This window comes from Ursus americanus, chromosome 8 (genome assembly GCF_024610735.1).
Source record: "Ursus americanus isolate L20-20 chromosome 8, mUrsAme1.1.p, whole genome shotgun sequence".
NCBI lineage: Eukaryota > Metazoa > Chordata > Mammalia > Carnivora > Ursidae > Ursus > Ursus americanus.
The window spans coordinates 49606192-49627160 of record NC_142134.1 but is presented as its reverse complement, the minus strand read 5'-3'; the positions used below and the strand labels follow the sequence as shown (position 1 = coordinate 49627160).

General features: G+C 35.7%; 1 protein-coding gene across 7 annotated transcripts in view; it reads left to right on the top strand.

The window, feature by feature from the left end:
• The window catches only part of GRXCR1 (glutaredoxin and cysteine rich domain containing 1), a 296334-nt gene that overhangs the window by 17033 nt on the left and 258332 nt on the right, over window positions 1–20969 (top strand). For 3 of the 7 annotated variants that reach the window (XR_006783062.2, XR_006783059.2, XR_006783056.2), the window contains exon 3: window positions 5522–10454. The exons of the other annotated variants lie outside the window; for them this stretch is intronic. The gene's annotated coding sequence lies outside the window, so the exon portion shown is untranslated. Of the gene's footprint in view, window positions 1–5521; window positions 10455–20969 lie in introns of those variants that run through there. 7 annotated transcript variants of the gene reach the window in all.

The window sequence follows — 20969 nt, the reverse complement described above, 5'->3', positions numbered from 1 at the left end:
ATTTTACAAGTTTTAGTATGAGCTTGTAATTTTAATCCGTAACAGTGAAAGAGCAAATCAAATTTGATTTTGTCACAAAGTATTTGGGCAGGAAAAGGGCCTCTTGTTTGCCCCATTTATAGATAGCCACAGTTACTTTAAGTATCTAAGGCCTTCTGTGAGGCACCTTACTCCCTGGCAGCCTGATGGCAGGACATCATACTTCTTTTCTAATCCTAAATATAAATATATATCCATACACATATACAATCCTAAATATGTATGTGTGTGTGTATGTGTGTGTGTGTGTGTGTGTGTGTGTGTGTGTGACTTGAGGCAAGATACTTAGTCTCTCTGTGTCTCAGTTTCCTTACCTGTAAAATGGGAGCTAAGAATATTATTTACCCCTTACAGTAGTTATGAGGATTAGATTAGTTAATATAGGTAAAGTCCTTAGAACAGTACCTGGCCTAATAAATACTAATAAATACTCAATAAACACTAGCTAATATTACCCCAATAATTATTTAGAAAACGTATTAAAAACAAAATTCTCAATACTGGCAAAAGCTGTTAGATGGCTGGCATATGTCAAAGATCTTTATGTAGAAAATTATAAAACATTAAAAAAGATTTTATATTAGGTGTTTTACATATGTTAAATGTAAGACCTGAAAATGGAGAAATGTTATGTTCATAGATTCCAAGAATCCCGTATCATAATGAAGTAAAATCCCCTAAATAAAATTATAAATTAATTCATTTTCAGCCAAAATACCAATTAGGTTTGTTTTTCTATTCTTTTATTTTGTAATGAAATTTGATGAACTGATCCAGAAACTTACATGGAATAGTAAAGATACAAGAATAACCAAGATGAAGGACAAAACTGGGGGAATTGCCTTACTAGGTATCAATATTCCTTATAAAGCTCTAGTAATTAAACAGTGTGCTATTGGCCAAGGATAAACTAAAAGGCCAGTGGTATTGAAAAGGGAATTCAGGAGACACTAACATAAATGGAAAATTATATCTAAAAAATGTAGGGGTGCCTGTCTGGCTCAGTCAGAAGAGCATGTGACTCTTGATCTCAGGGTTATGAGTTCAAGCCCCATGTTGGGTATAGAGGTTACTTAAATAAATAAATATTTTAAAAAATTAAAATATATAACATTACAAATCAGTACACGAAGAATAAATAAACAATTGTCTGTCCACATTTAAAAATTAAAATATTTCTCTACTCAAACTCTATAAGAAAGAGTAAAGGTAAATAGAAGATCTAAATATAAATGTGTTTTTAGAACTGAAAATATACAGCTCAAGGTCATGATAATGAGGAGATGGAGTGTGGGCAGGAGAATAAAATGGAACTAGAAAAGTTAAAGTGGATTTGGTTATGTCTAGATGGATTTCTTTTTTTTTTTTTTTAAGATTTTATTTATTTATGTGACAGAGAGACAGCCAGCGAGAGAGGGAACACAGCAGGGGGAGTGGGAGAGGAAGAAGCAGGCTCCCAGTGGAGGAGCCTGATGTGGGGCTCGATCCCGGAACGCTGGGATCACGCCCTGAGCCGAAGGCAGACGCTTAAGGACTGCGCTACCCAGGCGCCCCTAGATGGATTTCTTTCCCTAGAAGACTGGGTCACACACCCATGGATACCTGGAGCATGAGTGTTTGCTATCTCAGTCATTGTATTTTTGTGTTTTCAAAGTTTCACAAAATCAAAATGTGAAATAGAAAAAGAAAATGACAACTCTGCAGTCGATGAAGATGTTTCATTTTTAGGACTGATGTTTTTAGGACACTCACACAAAAAGATTTGGAGTACCCTGCACATATTATGTCAGCATTTATATCAGAAAAGGCTGGACCACGATGGATCTGCGTGGGCTCTACGAGTGGACAGTTGGATAGAGCAGAGGATCTGGACTAGGGTCAAGATAGAAGCATTCCCAGAGGCATTCCTGGCTGAGGATTTCACCATTGGTCTTGTTAAAGGAATTCATGCAAATGCTATCATCAAATTGTTTGCTTTCATTTATTCAATCTATTGAACACATATTTATTGAGTACCTAACATATATTAGACACTAGGCTAAGCCCTGAGGATTCAACAGTACAGGACAAGAGCCCTGCTCTGAAGTTTAATCTCTAGTGGGAAAGGCATACTTTAAAATAAGAATTACTTAAATACATATATCATGACAAAATTTGATCTTGCTATAAAAGAAAAATAGTTATACTTGTGTGTGATTTAGAATTTTCTATACTTATCATCAAATTAATTGAAGAAAACGCATTATAGTTGAAATAAGTTCTTTGGCAGTTATCCATGTATTGCCTCTAATCTCCAATTCCACCCATCATAATCCTGTATGCAATTGGGAGTAAAGGTGCTGCATGTTTTCTGAGATAGTTTGTGATTTGTCAAAAAGGAGGACAATCCTTTTCCCAATACTTTGTTCTAGAGTTAAAGTCCTTGCAGTAGGTTGAATAATGAGCCCCAAAGATATCCAGGTCCTAATCCCTGGAGACTGTGAATGTAATTTTATTTGGAAATAGGCTCTTTGTAGATGTAATCAAGTTAAAATGAGATTACCCTGGATTGGAGTGGGCCCTAAATACAGTTCGACTGGTATCCCTATAAGAAAAGGGACATTTGCACAGGAATTTCTCAAAACACTTGGAAACTAAACAACACATACTTATTAAACAACATAGTCCTAAATAATCATAAAGGAAGTCTCAGAGGAAATGATAAAAGTGCATTGAACTGAATGCAAGTGAAGATGCAGTATATCAAAACGTATGGGGCATGGCTACTTAAAGGGAGATTTGTAGCACTGATGGCACATGTTGGAAGTGAGGGAAAACCTCAGTAATCTAAGCTCCCACCTAAAGAACCTAGAAAAAGGAGCAAAATAAACCCAACTCAAACAGAATGAAGGAGACAATATGAGATGAAATTGAAAATAGACAATTAAAAATGGGGCACATGGGTGGCTCAGCTGGTTAAGCATCCAACTCTTGATTTTGCCTCAGGTCATGATCTCAGGGTTGTGAGATCGAGCCCCGAGTGGGGCTCTGCACCGGACATGGAGTCTGTTTCAGATTCTCTTCGTCTCCCAAACCCCCTCGCACTGTCTCTCTAAAAAAAAAGAAAAGAAAAACAATTGAAGAAAATCAGTGAAACAAAGAACTTGAGTTTTGAAAAGATCAATGAAATTGATAACCCTCCAGCAAGACTGTCAAAGTTAAAAAGAGAGGACAGAAATAACCAATATCAGGAAGGAAGAGGATATCCCTACAGACCAAGCAGACATCAAAATGATAATAGAATACTATAAACAATGGTACACACACAAATTTGAGAACTTAGATGACATGGACTAAGTTCTCAAAAAAACATAAACCACCATACTCATCCAATATGAAATAATTTGAGTAGTCCTATTACTATTAAATAAATTGAATTTGTAATGAAAAACCTTCTTGAAGTCCAGATGGTTGCACTGGAGAATTCTACTAACCTTTTAAAAAAGAATTAATACTTATTTTACATCATTTCTTCTAGAAAATAGAAGAGAGGGAACACTTCTCAATTCATTATGAAGCTAGTATTTCCCTGATACCAAAATCAGGCAAAGACCATACAAAGAAAGGAAACCATATACAATATTCCTCATGAGTATAGATGTAGAAATCCTTAACAATATATTAGCTGATAGAATTCATCAATATATAAGAAGAATTACATTCCATCATCAGGAGGAGTTCATTCCAGGATGCAACCAATGAATTTTTTTAAGGATTTGAGAATAGAATAATTTCATAACTAAATATAAGACTATCGAAAATTTTTATATTTATTAACTTTCTTTAAACACAGAATGTGTTCAATAATACCATAAAATACATCATGCTGTTTAGTTATCGTGTGAGCTGCGTGCACCCAGGAATATAATCTATGGTATTGATTCTGTTTTCTTTTCCTAGTCACACAGTTTCACCTAAGACAAACTTAATAGCAATTTTGTGTGTGATTTTTTTTCAAAAATAGCATTTATAAAAGAAATATAAGTACAACGTTCTTTTCAAAATGAAAACCTAAAATCCCTGCATTGCTTTATTAATGATATGCACATTTTGGCTTTTTAAAAAGTCATTTCTGGGGCGCCTGGGTAGCGCAGTGGTTAAGCAACTGCCTTCGGCTCAGGGCGTGATCCCAGCGTTCTGGGGTCGAGCCCCACATCAGGCTCTCCACTAAGAGCCCGCTTCTTCCTCTCCCACTCCTCCTGCTTGTGTTTCCTCTCTCGCTGGCTGTCTCTGTCAAATAAATAAAATAAATAAAATCTTTAAAAAAAAAGTCATTTCTTAGTAAATAATAACACTTAAAAATATAACTTTAGTTAAATCATTGACTCTATTGGACACCAAGCAATCAAGCATTGCCAGTTTTAAAAGGTCATTAAATCAAAGCAGTCTTTTACCTACTTCCTCTTTGAAACAAGTTATGAAAATGGAAGGACATTCAATGTACTTTTGTCCAATGTGAAATTAATAAATTCCTAGAAAATTATTTTTAATATTCTTCAGAGAGTCTTATTGTGACCAAGATCAAAGCAGCTTCCTGGCTCTTTAGCATGTGATGTGCCAGTACCCTGCATCAGCTTTATTTTTCCATGTATCTGTGAAGACTTTATTTCTAGAAGTTTCTATGTTCCTTGTGGCAAGATTACCTAGAATACATCCCAGTGACTTGATCAGATAAAGACACAGTTTACACAGCTGAATATTATCAATTTTTCAATGGTAGAAAGTATAAATGAAAATAGAATAACCAAATCAAGAATGACAGAAGCAACAACAAAAAAACAAATTAAAAATTACATTTATCAAGGCCAGTGTTACTCATTATAATTTTTTCCTGGAGATGAGTACAATATTGGTAGGCAAGAACACATAATAGTTTAATGTTGTATTTAATATTGCTTTGTATAAAACTACTGACATTCATTTTCATAGGACCACTGTGGTTTTTATTTTTATGAAGGCCGAGTAGCAACATGAAGGATTTGTATTTAATTCCCTTTATGTAAAAGCAACCTAGTGAATAGAGCTTATTAACTTATCCTCAACTGATGTATAAATGATTGGACTAATTTTGATTTACCAACTGCATGGAATATGAGATCTCAACAAGCGAAATTTATTAATTTTTACATTGGGCTTTATATACTTTACCCTGCTTCTAAAGATTCAAAGAGGAAATTACAGCTTTTGTGGTTTCTTAAGGAATTAGTATAATCTAGTTGGTCCTAAACTGCAGAACAGGAATTAAATTTTGAGATTTCTTTTGTGTTGGTTTATTTGTGGCTACCTTGTAAGAAGAACATGCTTTTTGATTCGTATTTATACTTTCAGATGTTGATCCATCCCCTTCCTTCCTTGATTTGGTCTTTTCATTTAAAAAGATATGTTTCATGAACGGCTGAATTGTTAGACTCATGCATTCATTTCTCTTTTTCTCTTATTATAGGCTTTTTCCAGAGAATGACATTATGAGATTCCTAGCAAATGATTGGATTGGCAAGTAATTCAGGCAAATGTGAAAATATATATCAATAGCAAATTGGAAAAATTCAATGGCTATAGTGATACCAAATAGTAGTAAGGGTGTGGGGGAAGATGAAACCATGTCCATGTTGGTTGAAGTATAAATTGGTTTGATGATTTTGGAGAGCAATTTGGGAATACTTTGCAAAGTTGAAGATGCATCTAACTTGCCAAAATACTTCTCTACCCTAGAACAATCCAGGCACTTGTACACAGGGCGATTCTTTGAGCAAGTTTGTAATATAGGAAATAATCCACTTAGCAGTGAATAAACACATACACCAGGGTTTATTCAAACAATTCGTTTGCAAGATTTATAATGAATGGTCCAGGCCTACATGAATAGATAGCTAATTTAAAAAATGCAATGCTGAATTAAAAAAAAGAATCATCAGTTGTAAAGGATACTTAAAGTATAATTTATGTAAAATTTAGAAATAGTACTATTTATGGATTCTACATTCATAAAGAAGTAGAAGAACATCACGAAAATAATACCCTCCAACATTAGGATAGTGGTTACTGCTGGGGAAGAAAATGGTAGGTTGAGAATAGAATGTTATCGATAACATTTCATTTTTTTAGAAAACGAAGTGAGAGAATTGAAGTAAAGAAAGCAAAGTATTAACATATGTTAAGTTTGGTATTTTTGTACACATTGTCTTTTGTACTCTTATATGTTTAAATGGTTTCATGGTTAAAAAGAAAAATAATTTCTAATTATCCACTGTAAAGGGATGAGTTCAGCCAGGTGAATGTACTCCCACTGGGGTGACATTGAAGTAAGGGAATTAAAGAGGTTTTCTCTTTATTGCCAAGGAAGTAGCAAGAGAAATAATTTGTCAAGGAGTGAGCTTTGAAAATAGACTGGGATACATTGTTATTTTTATGGGAAATTATTCTGATACAGTCTTCTTTCAAAAAATCTTGAGGAATTAACTTCTTCAGTGCCTATATTTTCTCAGCAATAAAAAATAATGGTTAATATTGCGTAACATTTAATAAGCACTTACTGTTTTCAGATTCTGCTAAATTATTTTCTTATCAAATTCTCACAGTGTCTCTGTGAAGTAGGTATTATTATAAACCACTTTGAAAGATGTACTAAGTACTTTCCCCATTCACATACCAGCGCTAGTGTCTTACTAGCAAGAATAACCATGAGAATCATTTACTCTGTGAGAACAACAAGTTAATAAGTAAATCAATGAAATATTTAAGGTAATGGAAATTGTCCTTCCAACATCCCTCTACTCTCATCGTATAGTGGACTGCCCCATCAGTTGCTAGTGAAGTTGTTTAGTAATTAACCTTAGGAAGAATAAACTTACGTACTACTAACATTAACAGACTCCGTGCCATCCCCTTTGAATATTCTATTTTACAGTCTTTTTTATTTCAGTGTTAGGAACTCAAAAACTAAGTTTTTGAGTATGTAAACATGAGTTTATATTAACAGGCATCTGTCTGAATGGAAAAGACATGCCTACATCTAAATTTTCCTTCAGCTCAAAAAATCTTGTGTTTGTATAGTTAGATTGATTAGATACTAATTCTACTTCTGAGAAATAATAATCTTTTTATTAAGAAATAGAAATTGCTCATTTGCGCATTTAAAATATCTTCAAATTGAGAAACAGTAGGTTGAGTTTTTATATATTAAAATCAAAGCAGAAAAATTGCCCAAAATATATTCAAGTGTATTTATTTCTTTCAGAAATAGGGAAAGCTGAGGATGGGATCGGATTTGGGATCGCACTCTAGAAGCTTAGTTTCTGAGGTTATTTGAGAAGGAGCATAATTTTTATTTTAGAATTAATTATAGTTGAATTTATTGAGCCATCAAATGCTCTAATAAGCACCTGTTGTTTTTTGGGTACTGAAAAATTTCAAGGTTGCACAGCTTGAGAATGGCAGAGTCATGATTCAATCTAGAGTAGATTTTGAATACATGTTGTCAATTCTCTGCTTTTCCGCCTCCTTCAAGCTGTGAAGGGGACTCAATGTAAAAACCTCCATAACTAGTTTTAGGACAAGCAGGTGAATCTGAGCTCTGAAGCCTGCGATACCTTTTAATGGCAGGCTGAACGTGTACTTACTTTTTATGAGAAAGTCAAAATTAAGGATATTAACCTAAAGGACCTCAATAAGGGAATTTTATTTTATTAATTTTTATTTTATTTTTTTTAAAAGATTTTATTTATTTATTCGACAGAGATAGAGACAGCCAGTGAGAGAGGGAACACAAGCAGGGGGAGTGGGAGAGGGAGAAGCAGGCTCATAGCGAAGGAGCCTGACGTGGGGCTCGATCCCAGAATGCTGGGATCACGCCCTGAGCCAAAGGCAGATGCTTAACTGCTGTGCCACCCAGGCGCCCCGCAATAAGGGAATTTTAAAAGATTGGGGTAGAGTTTAATGGGAAAAAAATGATCTGTTTGGAAGATATTCTAGGGAACTATGAATGGCTTCTCTTTTTATTCATGAAAAAATTAGTAGTATTTTGAATTATTTTCCAGGCAGAGAACCTGTAAAAGAGTGCAAGACAGAGAAGCAGGATTCAAAATATTACATATTGCTTATTATTACAAAAGCAATACATGCAGATGGTAGAAAACAAGAAAATATTGACAAAAGAAAAAATTTAAAAATCTATTAACTATCACTGAGTGATAAACACCATTTTACCTCGGTGTGTACAGCTCTTTATATATTCTTTAAAAATCAAATCATGCTGTTCAACCTGTTTTGTTACCTGATTATAGCTTTTTTAAAGGTTAAAAGCATTTATTTTCATTCTTTAGGGCATAAATGGAGCTATAGAAATGTCAATGCATTAAGTATATATCCATGAGGTTTTTGAATACCTTTCCATAAAACTTACTTTAACAAAGTATTGTTTTCTTCTGCTCTCTGTTCAAGGTGGTTCATTACAATTGTGATCTAGTTCTTGAGGCCACTACTGGGTGAATGTCAGGACTTTCATGAATTGAACAAACCTATATGTCAATCATATGATTCTTCTTCCCGGTTAGAAGGCTAATCCAGAGCCAAGTTGAAACAGAGATAACCATCATTTGAGAGAGGTAGAAGAGATCCTACAGAATGAGTATTTATTTTGTACATGGGGATAATGTCCAAGGTTGTTGGTGAGAGCCCCTGACTGCAATCCAGCCGTGCGAACTCAATCCACTGCTCTGTCATCCACTGTATATTGCCTGTCACTCAGGATTCTATCTCATGAGACTGCAGAACAGAGCACTGTGTTCTAGATTTATTTGGGCCAATGTTTCCAACCTCCACACTCAGGGTCCTGCATAAAGAGACCTTGGAAACATCTCCACCATTAAGAAATTCCATGAAGCTTACTAATTGTTCATTACCCTTTAAAAATCTTTTCTACCATTGGAAGAACAGAATGCCCATTCATTGATCTTAGGATTTAAGACAGCCATTGGAAAGATGTTTAATTTGGTTTTCAAAGTCCTATTACTGGGCTATGAGGCATGGTGGGAGTTTAAGGTGGAGGGATAAATGTAGAGCAGAAGCTGGCCAGGAAATGGCCCAAGGTTTAATTTCACCAATAGAAAGGTTCTTCTTCCTTTATCAATTGTCATTGTCCTCTTCATCATCAGTTTAATTTTTTTTTAAATCTAACATATCTTATGCTTCCTATAGTCAGATACCGAGCTCAGTGCTTTTATATACATTATCTCCTTTAATCTTATGGATCAAGTTATGTTTTTCCTATTGTACAGATTAGCAAACTAAGGCTCAAGTGACCTTAAGAGCCTCCTAGCTAGTAATCATGCTAGGATTCTTTGGGTCTCTGGAGCCGTACTCTTTACAGTCTATTATTCTATTCCTCTGACAAGTATCCATGAGGGGTCGAGGCCCCCAAATCCAAATCAGGGTGCAGAGTAAGCTTGGAATTGATCTGGACAGTGGTATGAAAAAGGAAGATCTAAGCTGGGGCACATGAGGCCTATGACAATGAGTTTTCCAAGGCCAGTACCAAGGATCGTGATTTGTCTGACCCCCCCTGGAGGTTATGCCCCAGGGGTGGGGTAAGGGGAATCCAGTATAATCAGGCTGTCTTGCTTTGTTTTACATATGACATCTACTTCCAGAGAAGAAACAGAGGTGGAACTAACTGCAGCTTATGTGCTGTATTCAGTTCAAGTGAGAGGTTTGTGTGTCGGTAGCCTCAGGGCAGGGATGGGAAGGGTGAGGATCGTCCAACTGAAGGAAAAAAATGTGCAAGTCACAATAGGGTGGTGAAGGAGCTCATTCAAGGTAACAAAGGCCACCCCGAGGGGTGGTGGACCAGCTTTCTCTCTGTATTGTCCCTGGTGGAGTATGCCCATTTTTCAATTTGAATATATGTAGTTTCAGTTCTCAAAGTATGGTCTCCAGACCAGCAGCACCAGAATCACCTGGGAACTTCTTGGAAATGCACATTCTTGGCCTCCATCCCAGACTTACTGAATTGGAAAACGTGGAGTGGGGACAGGTCTCAGAGATCCAGGTGACTGGTGCAACTAATGTTTGAGACCCACTGACCTGCAGCATTGCAACATTTAATCGTCAGAGCAGCCATACAGGTTAGGTATTATTATCTTCGTTTTACAGAAAAGAAATCCAAGAAATGTCCAGTTAATCTTGGGTATCATGCCCATCTAGTAAACAGCAAAACTGAGATTAAAATTAACTGTGACATGGTTGTAGAGTTTAGGTGTCATGCTGCTTCTGAGTAATTTTAACCGTTAACTGAATTTCATCTTTGAGTTAGTCTGTTTGGACATTTTCTTCAGAGATGATTATACTTTCATATATATCATATTGTATCATAATATATATTTATGTTGCCTCCAACATAGCATTTAAATGATGTAATAGGAACAACTTCTACATGGAATTATCTGGAAGCACTTCCAGATCAATTGACTGTCCTTCCTTTTTCCTTTAGCTCTTTTTCTTCCACAATTTATTTTGAAAATCTCAATGCTATGGAAGAATAGCATTATAAAATAATATAATATGTTATATTATACCATATAATTCTAAAAGAATAATCCAATTTAAGCAATACTGCATTCTTTGCTAGAGTTATCAGTTAACATTTTTCCACATGTACTTTATTTCTGTGTGTATGTATCCATGTGTATATGTTTGTGTATCATATACATTTTTCTGAGCTATTTGAAAATAAGTTGCAGATGTTATAACAAATAACTTCTAAATTATTTAGTATGTGTCTCCAAGAATAACTTTTCTTACAAACCACAATACTAATAGTACACCAAATAAATTCAACAGTTGTTCAATAATATAATTAAATATACAGTCCATATTCCAATTTCTTCAATTATTAAAGAAAAGTCCCTTATAGTTCTTTTTTAATATTTATGTATTTATTTTAGAGAGAGACAGAGAGAGAGAGAGAGAGAGAGCATGAGCGAGTGTGGTGGAGAAGGGCAGAAGGAGAGGGAGAGAGAATCTTAAGCAGACTCTTTGCTGAGCGCAAGCCTGACTCAACACAGGGGGGCTGGATCCCACAACCCTGAGATCACCACCTGAGCTGAAACCAAGAGTCAGATGCTTAACCTGTGTCACCCAGGTGCTGCCTTTTATAGTTTTTTCTAAAAAATTCAAGATTCAACAGAAATCACGCAGTGCATTTTGCTGTCATGTCTTTTTAATCTCCTTCATCTACAGTAGTCCCTCTGTTCTTTTTGTTTGCTTTCATGCCCTTGACATTTTTGGAGTGTGGGCTCATTGTCTAAAAGAATGTCCCACTTCCCATTTGTGTACTTCCTAACATCACGTTAGGAAGCATATGATGTCTGTTTGTGCCATTCTTGATTATGAACAGTTTGGTTATTTAGTTACTTGATGTCTGCTTAGATCGCTGCAACATAAAGGGAACACTTCCTCTTGTACATGAAAAGTGATAGTGAGAGGATGCTCTGAAACCCGTTCTTCAACTTTTCATTCAGTGGTGTTAGCATCAGTATCACATAGGGGGTTGCAAAAGGGTGATTTTTCTAATTCTCTTATTTCTATATTTGTTAACTGGCATTCTTCTCCATCATTTCCCCCTTTTTCTCTTGCCTTTATTTTGTACGTATTATATATTACGTACGCATCTGTCAATGTAGGTATGAATGTGTATCTGTATGCATGTATGTGTTATCGCCATTTACTTTGATTACATCATTCTTAACATTATCTTTCTCTTTAAGTCTAAGGTTTATTATCATTTTTTGAAGCATAAGTACATCATGATTTTTAACAAGTGATACTAACTGTATGGTCACTGGCTTTGTACCTAGATTGAAGAAATACAAGAGATTCGATGATTTGTGTTGCCAATGGGATGGGTCAGCCCCTTACTCTTGCAGTCTCCGTTACTCTTTAGGACTTTGTTAAATATTTGGGGCGGAGTGGAGGGAGGAAGGATGGCCAGAGAGAATATTTTAGATCTGATTTTCCCCCAAATTTCTGTATTTGTAGCCTATTTTTAAGAGAAATCTGCTTTGAATTGGAGTCAAAGATTTGTTCTCTGGTGCATTTTTACATCTTTGTGAGTTCAGTGGTCTTCAACAAGTATTTTATATACATGCCACTATGGCATATGTTATATTATTATGCTTTATGTATATACATATATTCAGTTGATGTGAGAAGAGGATCTCTATATTTTCTCTGATAATATGAGTCATCTTCAAGTTTTAATATTACTAAGGGGAAAAGAAATGACTAAGATTCAGAGAATCTTATGTTTCTTGAATAAAAGTTATAAAATAGGTCACAATGTTTGGAAACAACTTGTAAAATACATGAAAAATATAAGCATGATGAATTGTGAGAAAATAAAATTTGATTTGTGCTAGAGTGAGTGAATTGGGTTAAAGGTAGTAAGTTACATTCATTTTTCTAAAGAGATTACAAACATTACTTAAAAAGTAATCTTGTTTAAGATAAAAATGCCATGTTAAAATTAAATTATAAAAAAAAATCTTTTGATCATTTAGACCTAATCTTGTGAATTAATATTACATATACTTTAAAAAACTTGATAGGAAAAGAAAAAAATGGGGAAAATAGGATTATCTTTAAAATGGAGATTAAGAAAAATTAAAGTAGCTGAATATAATGATTTTCTAGCTGTGTTCCTTCTGGTTTTCTTGTGAATTATGCCCTCTCAGTGCTGGGAAAGCTCAGAGAAAGCCTAAGTCAGTGGTTGAATAAGTGAGTTGGATGTTAGAAGTACATTTGCAAAACTTCAGAACAAATCTTCTGTTGCTTTATTTTTTTTTCATTTTTATTTTCTAAAAGATTTTGTTTATTTATTAGAGAGAGAGAGAGAGCACAAGCAGGGGAGCTGCAGAGAAAGAGAGGGAGAAGCAGGCTCCCTGCTGAGTAGGGAGCCTGATGAGGGGCTCCATCCCAGTGCCCCGGGATCATAGCCTGAGCCAAAGGCATACGCTTAACTGACTGAACCACCCAGGCACCGCTCTTCTGTTGCTTTAAATAAAGCTCCTAGGAATTAACTTTTCTCTTGATTCTTCCATTGAAGGCTGTATAAGTGCAGGATAACCACTTAGAGGCAAACAATCTCGATCTTTCAGGTGCAAGCAGAGCTGCCATGAATGTTGTGCCCCGTCTGCACTAGGGCTCCTGGCCAGGATTAGAGTGGGTGCCATGCTCTGATTGACAAGGTCTGCATTGTAACAAAGATCAAGAGATTTCAGTCTGGAAGAAACAGTGCCTTTCCGTAATATGCATATAGGACACATATGGGCTAGGGTTAAACCTGGCCATGATATTGGTGAAATTTAGAAATAATTCTCTCTCTCTCTCTTTTTGAAATAATTCTTTTAAGTGCTGTTCTGGGTGACTTTGTCAGAAAGAGACGTGAGAAGGGGAAAGTAGAGGTCTAAAGGCTATACTCCTTGATTAGAATGACAGGTATTGATTATCATTTTTTATCTTTTCTGATCTCTCCAGAAGTGGAAAGTGATCTTTCAAATCCCTTTGTGATGAAAATCAGTGCTTATGTTTAAAGAAATATTTCTGGTGTTCAGAGTGAGCAAGACATTATTAATTGAATCTTAGTTTGGGGTATGTCTACTTTCATTTTTAGTTCTTAAATATTTGAATTTCAGAAGAAAATAATTTAAAAATACTATTTATGGTAGTTTTTAAACTACTTTCAAATTTGTTATTATCTTCACTCTCTAATCATATTAAGATATCTTCTAAAAATCAGTGGCTTTTGATGGACCATAAAAGCTTAATCAGAAAAGGTTATGGGATTAAAATAAAAAGACCTTAAAAGAAGCATTTATTACTATTTTTTTTCCTCATTCAATTTGTCAACCTTAAAAGTAAAACATCCTTTTTTTTTTTTTTTTTTTTTTTTACCAACAAAATGGGCCTATTCAGGAATAGCAGAGGAATTACAACTTGAGACAAGCATACTATAGCAAAAGCCCTAGGCAAATCTGAATAAAGGAAAGGAACTCGCTTTTATAGAGGAGAGTGGGTCTGAAAGGGCTGTTACAAACAAGAAGTCCATTGGAGTAAACTGGGAGTTGGAAGTGTAGTGGCTTCTCATTGGCTGAGTTGTGGCGGTTTCTTATTGGCTGGGCTGTTGCCAGACAAGGGGAAAAATCTTCCTTCTTCCTGCTGGGGTATCTTTTTCCTTTTGGGAATGTAAGGTATGCCTCTTCCATTGGACCTGCAACTGATGGCAAGGGGTGATATATGTGAGCACTCCCTTTTGGCCTCCTGACTCCACTTTAAATGAGGCTTCTTTTCTTCAGTTTCACACATTGTTATTAGGTTGTTATTCATGTGGCCGATTCTCACTGTAACTTCTTAATTTTTTTGAGAGCTTTTGAAAACTATTCGCTTTAGAAGGAAGCATGGCAAAGCAACAATTAACTGGTCTATATCTTTATTAGACTTTAATATTTTAACAATTAAGCAATTTTTATATAAATTGCTATTGCTATTAGTCTTATTCTTGAATGATTACTAATGTTTAGCAATCTTTGAATTGCACTGAAGTTAGTTGTCTTTGTATCCCTTAAAGAGAAATCTGGAAAATTGGGAAATGGTGGTGGTTTATTGAAAATTATCTTTCCAGGGGCGCCTGGGTGGCTCAGCCATTAAGCGTCTGCCTTCAGCTCAGGGCGTGATCCCAGTCCATGGGATCGAGCCCCACATCGGGCTCCATGAACCGCTGGAAGCCTGCTTCTTCCTCTCCCACTTCCCCTGATTGTGTTCCCTCTCTCACTGGCTATCTCTCTGTCAAATAAATAAATAAAACCTTAAAAAAAAAAAAAAGAAAAAAGAATATTGTCATTCCACATTTGTTTGTTTTTGAGACATACGTGTTGAACTTTTTTTTTTTCTTATATGTATGTGAGTGGCGATATTTGTAGATATAGGGCATTTATAGCTAATCAAGTTCCCTCAGTCTTCTGAAGTCTTTATACTCCCCAGTAGCTGTGCCTGATCCGTTTTAACCATCACCCCTACCAAATGCCTCACCATCACACCAGATGGGCCAGATGACTTGTTTCTCTTTACTCCTAACATGCTACTCTAGAGACATGCCTAAATTCTATCAATCTTTGTATTTTACCACAGTTCATATACCTGAAGCAAGTGTTAGTGTAACTAACAGTCACCTCTTTGAAATTAGTTTTACAGCAAGCAATTTCTCTCTAGAACTCAAGCATGAAGAAACTAGGAAATAGATACAACAGCTCCTTCTCTTCTCACTCACACTGTCCAGATGGGACATGTATTATTGTATTGTAATGTATTCAATACATTTCAATCTGGGCCAATTGCCAGATTCATGATGGCACCGTAGAGCTCTACAATTGATTTTTGAAAGTGGCTATATTTTTAATTTTTCTCTTATAACATGGGAGGCTAAGTTAATTCTCTAGAGTACACTATAAAATAACAAAGCAGTGATTTCACTTTTTTTTTTAATGAGTCAGCAGAGAGGCTATGACTGGGGAACTTTTATGGATCACAGGATTTACAATTTGGAGAACTAAAAGAGGAGATAAAAAAACAACTAACTGATATTCTTGAGGAATTGTTAAGTGTTGCTGACCTGTGATAATGACTCCCATGTTAAAAATCCTTTAATTATACATTGATTTTTCCATAGTAGTAGATTTTGTTTTGTCTGCATTCCCTTCTGATACTTTTAGGGGCACAGAATAATGGTATGTTTCTGATCTTTGTAATATTTAGGATTAACGGGAAGCCCAAAGTGTGAGTGACTTAAGGAAAGCAAAGATTTATTTCTCTTTCTCACAAACAGGAAGCAGAAGTAGACAATTTACAACTAATAAGGAAACTCCACAAACATGAGGGACTCAGGTTCCTTCCATCAGGTCTCTCTGCCATCTTAACATTTAGCTTGTTAAAGGTGCAAGATGGCTGCTCCAGATACAAATCTCACATCTGCTCTTAGCCAGCATGAACGAGGAAGGATACACCCTTCCCTTTAAGGAAGAACACTTACTCGAGTTTTCATAGACCATTACTACTTATATCCTGTTGGCCAGGATCTAGTTACATTGCCATGTCTTGCTATAAGGAAGACTGTGAAATGTAAATTTCATTCTGGGCAACCCTGTTCCCAATTAAAAATTAATGGTTCTATTACCAAAGGAGTAGAGGAAAATGAATATTGGGGCACAGTTAGCAATCTCTGCTGTAACTTTTAATAGTTTGCTTTAGAGGCTTTATTTATTAATATTTTCCAGGGGCACTTGTTAAATTCTCCTTAAGAACTTGATCTGTTTTCTGGAATGCATTTGGTTAATGACACTGCTTTAAGGTATAAGAAAGGAAGATTCTGATCTTTCTTAAATGGTATAAGAATGGGGCACAGATCTATACCCTGTTTCTCATCTATCAGCTCTGGCACACAGATGTAGCCAAACCTTCACAGGTGTGTTGCTAAATTTTTATTAGTGAGAAAAGCTTATTAATTTTTATAGCTGATTATGTATATAGTTATGCCATGTTGTCATTTAGAACACTGAACTGAGTTGGTGCCCAGGGGCTGTATACAGCAGGTACAGAAATCAAGGGCGGTATGGGGAGGTTTCTGTGTTGGAGATGCAGGCTCTACCTCGTGGATTTGCTATCATGAACATGGGGCTTCCATTTTCCACCTTCACTTCCACATTCCAGCCAACAGGAAGGGGCTTAGAGGGGGAGAGGATCACATGCCTTCCCTTTCCTGGCAGAATCTGGATTTTGCACACATTACACAAGTAGATCTTTCTCTTCCTTTCCTTTTCTTTGCTTTTTTTTCCCTTTCTTTCTTTCTTTCTTTCTTTCTTTCTTTCTTTCTTTCTTTCTTTCTTTCTTTCTTTTAATATAACCATCTCTTACACTCAGACTTTTATATTGATTAAATCTGATTCTGATTAAATCTAAGTTTTTTAGACTTTAACATTGTTTGCTATTTTTCATGACTATAAAGAGCAGCATATATATTTTGAAATAAATAAATCTCTAAATGTATTTAAAGATAAATATTTCAGTGTTTCACAGTTTAAATTATTGTCTGCATTTGGAATTGTTTCTTTAGATTGTGTTATCAGAATTGGGAAAAACAGATCTGATAAATATTGCCAACTTATTTTTTTAAAAAATTTAAAATTTACATTCTTAGCAGCTATATTTGAGACTTTTTATTGCAAACTTACTAGCATTAAGTTTTCTCAGTTTTTAAAAAATATGTAAAATGTCTTCATTTTAAGTGAAGATAAATATTTATTGTCTATTCCTAGATTTTTCCATTTTTCATTTTGTTTTTTTCTTAAGGAATCATATTAGATATATATATTTAAGTAATGCTAATTTTTCTTCTGTCATATTCATTACTTAAAAATTTTAATGTGTTCTAAGTCTTTGAATTCTTATTGAAAAATTTAATAAGAACTTAACTTTTATTCTTCTTATTGAAGGAGATATAAAATGTATACATAGTTCAATTTATTAATCATAAATGTTGTGATTTTCTTTTTACTGTTTCTAAGTATACAAGATATTTACCATCCTGACATTCAGAATTGCATAAATACCTTCATTTTCTTCTATTTTATTTTTTCTTTAATTTAATTTGGTGTATGGAATGAAGTAAGGCTCTAAATCCATATATTTTTCCCCAAATATCCAATGGTGAATCCCTGCTGTTTATTAAATAATCTTTTTCATTTACATCAATTTGTGGTGTCTTATATATTATATAAATACACAGAATATAATATGTATTTTCAACCTCTCTCTTCTGTCTTTTTGGTGCCAGAAATGTTTTTGTAGCAGAATATTTGCATGTGATGAGAAATTTTGTTTGGATGTCCTTACAGCAGTTATTACCATTTTGAGCCAAGAGACCAATAAAAGCATTTTTTAAAAAAATGTGAATTTAGAAAGCGCTTTTCCACATGAATGTCCTGCAGGCACTTCAAACTCAATACATCCAGAAGAAACCCATTATTGGTGGCCCTATTACAGCTCTCCTCTTCTAATGGTTCCTCGTGCAGTTAATGGCTTAGCTTTCATCCAGTCTCCTGCGGTACAAAGCCCGGTGCCATTTCTGACCTTTCTCTCTGCATTTCACCCTACATACAACTATTCCCTGGTGTTTTCTAACTCTGTCCGGAAAACTAGAATAATTTTTTCCCTTTGGTTGCCACTGCCTCTCCTCTCAGGGCTCTGCCACCTTTCCCCTGGACATTGGGAACAGCTTCAGGTTCTGGCCTGCGGTCTCCCATGTGGCCACCTTCTGCAGTTCTCTCTCTAGATTACAGATGCAAACACCTGACTTCTTCTGCTCTTAATCCTTGGGTGGCTTCCCCTTGTCTTCAGAATAGAGTTCAAACTCATTACCAGGCTATTCAAAGCTGAACAAAAGATGTGTCTCCTTCTAACTTTACTTTTTCAGCTCCCTTCATTCCTGGCCACCCACAAAAGCTGTGTTTCTGTCACCCTGGTAAATAGCTCACCTTTACTTTGAAATACTTAAACATCCTTTTCCGTTGGGCTGTTTTGTCCATAAACACCTCACTCTGTTTTCATAATCCACACTTTAATTCCCAGATCAAATATCATTGGCTCTGGAAAGTTCTCCTTATCTATGCAGTCAAACTTAATTGCCCTGTACTCTGTGCTCCTATTGAATTTGTGTACACATTTATCACAGCCCAGATTACTTTCTTAATTATTTAAGATGCAGTATGTCTGGTGAGACTGTACATTTTAAGGGGGCCAACATTGCCCATCTGTCTTTGTAGAAACAAAATATGACCTCACAGCAGATTTTTGTAGTTCTGGGAGAGTAACTGAAGCATTCCCTCTCAGTTGTATAACTGAGAGGTGAGTTTATATCTACAGCATGGACAATATCTAACTTCCCAGCCCTCTAGGACTCTTTAACATGCAGAACTAATCCCTGGGGAAGATTTAGGTATGTTTGCAGAGAGCCAAAGAATACCCTAGAAGACATGTTTGTTCAGGTACCATCTTCTTTCCTTCCAAGGTTTAATGGGCTAACTTTTCTGATGGATTGAGAAGGTTCTGATGGATTTAATGGCCCTCTATCACTAAATGAAGGACCTGAAGGGGAGCTTACTGTGAGGGAAGATGGTCCTGATTAGTGATCCAGATTCAGCACCATTGTCCCTATTTGTGGGGTTTGATTGTTTCTGACAGAGCTTGAGTTTGGGCTGGGAAGCTCTATGACCTGACATCCTGGCTTGGCTTCTGACCCCCATCCATGGTCAGCTTCTGAGTACAAACTAAAGGAGATAAAACCTTGGGAACCCAAGTAGAAGGTAGCATTGCAGCCTCTGGTAAGGATCTGGTCCAGGAGGATGACTTAGGAGCCAGAGGCCAGAGGCCAGGATAAATTTTTAATTTCATTAGCAACAGAAGTAACAAAAATTATAAATTGAGGCTCACAGTGTCCTGATCAAACTCTCCAGTTTTGTCTTGTGAACTTCAAGTGGTCCTCCTTAAACTGACTACTCGCCCCCGCCCCCCGATTTCTCCTGGAGAAAGGGCTCAGATAATTCAGGCGTGGAGTAATTGGATTATTAAAGGAGTAACCATATTTGTACTCCAAGCTGGTAAGGCAGGTTATCCAGGTTAAACTTAGTTGTGTCTCTCCCATGACAGGGTAAATATCTGCAAAGTGCATCTCCCTGGCCATGAGAACAGTTATTTGAACATTGTAAATATTTGTATTTAATTGCTTCTACCCTATGTTTATTTTAATGTTTGTAACTACAGTCCTAACAGGTAACGTTTTAAAGTTCTATATAAAAAGTTATTTTTTATTTGCAAATATTCTTGTGGAAGATGCAGACTGCCTGGAATAAAGCATGAAGCAGAGCTGTCTCTATTCCTTGGGGTCTCAAGCTGTAGTTACTGCTGTATGTTGTCATTAAAGCCCAGAGATATGCAGTGTCATTACATTTTTTAAAAATGATTTCGTCTGCTTAGGTTGGCACTGGAGAGGAGTGCTGCACAAAGTCAGCCCCCAGTTTTCAGTTGACAAGCTTTGCGAATTTGCTTGGTCTTGCTATCTTACACAGAAATTGGCTACCCTTCGTTGCAATATAAAATATCATTTTTCTTATTTAGAGAAGAGTTTTCTAAGTGCACGCTCCTATTGGAAAATGTTTATGCTGACCACCTATAATTTAGAATATATAAACGTGCTCCCGGGGACTTGTGCTGGCTCAGCAAGTTCCCCCAAACTCTTCAAAGAGACTTTTGTGCCAGATCTCCATGGTTCATTTTGTTAGTTCCCTTTATTGTTGTCTGTTTATGGGAAAGGGGGATTGCTTGAGTTTTACTTTTCGTGTCCTGTGTGAAACCATGTGCTCTATATTCCAATGGGAAATACATATAATATGCCTTAGTCTTGCTGAAATGTATAAGAATTTTTGTTAAAATATGGAGGTGTTTTGTAAGGAAAATAGTGTTGATCTATCTATATACCTACATATGTATGTATATACACGTGTATGCATCTATCTACCTATTTTTATCTATCAACCAGCTATCTAGTGGTGTACTAAGTGTTTACCGTAGGCTCTCCAGGAGAGAATAATGTCTAGTTTCTAACTTTTGCCACTTTCTGAGGCATAAATACTCCACCATGGCTCATTACAAGCTACCAATATATTGTCATTGAACCCAGAATTGGGAAGTAATGCACAGTAGAACATTTTTCTGTAGTATTTTCGTCATAAAGGTACAATAAATGTAAATAACTTCAAGATCATACATAATGGTAAAATATAGTAAAACAA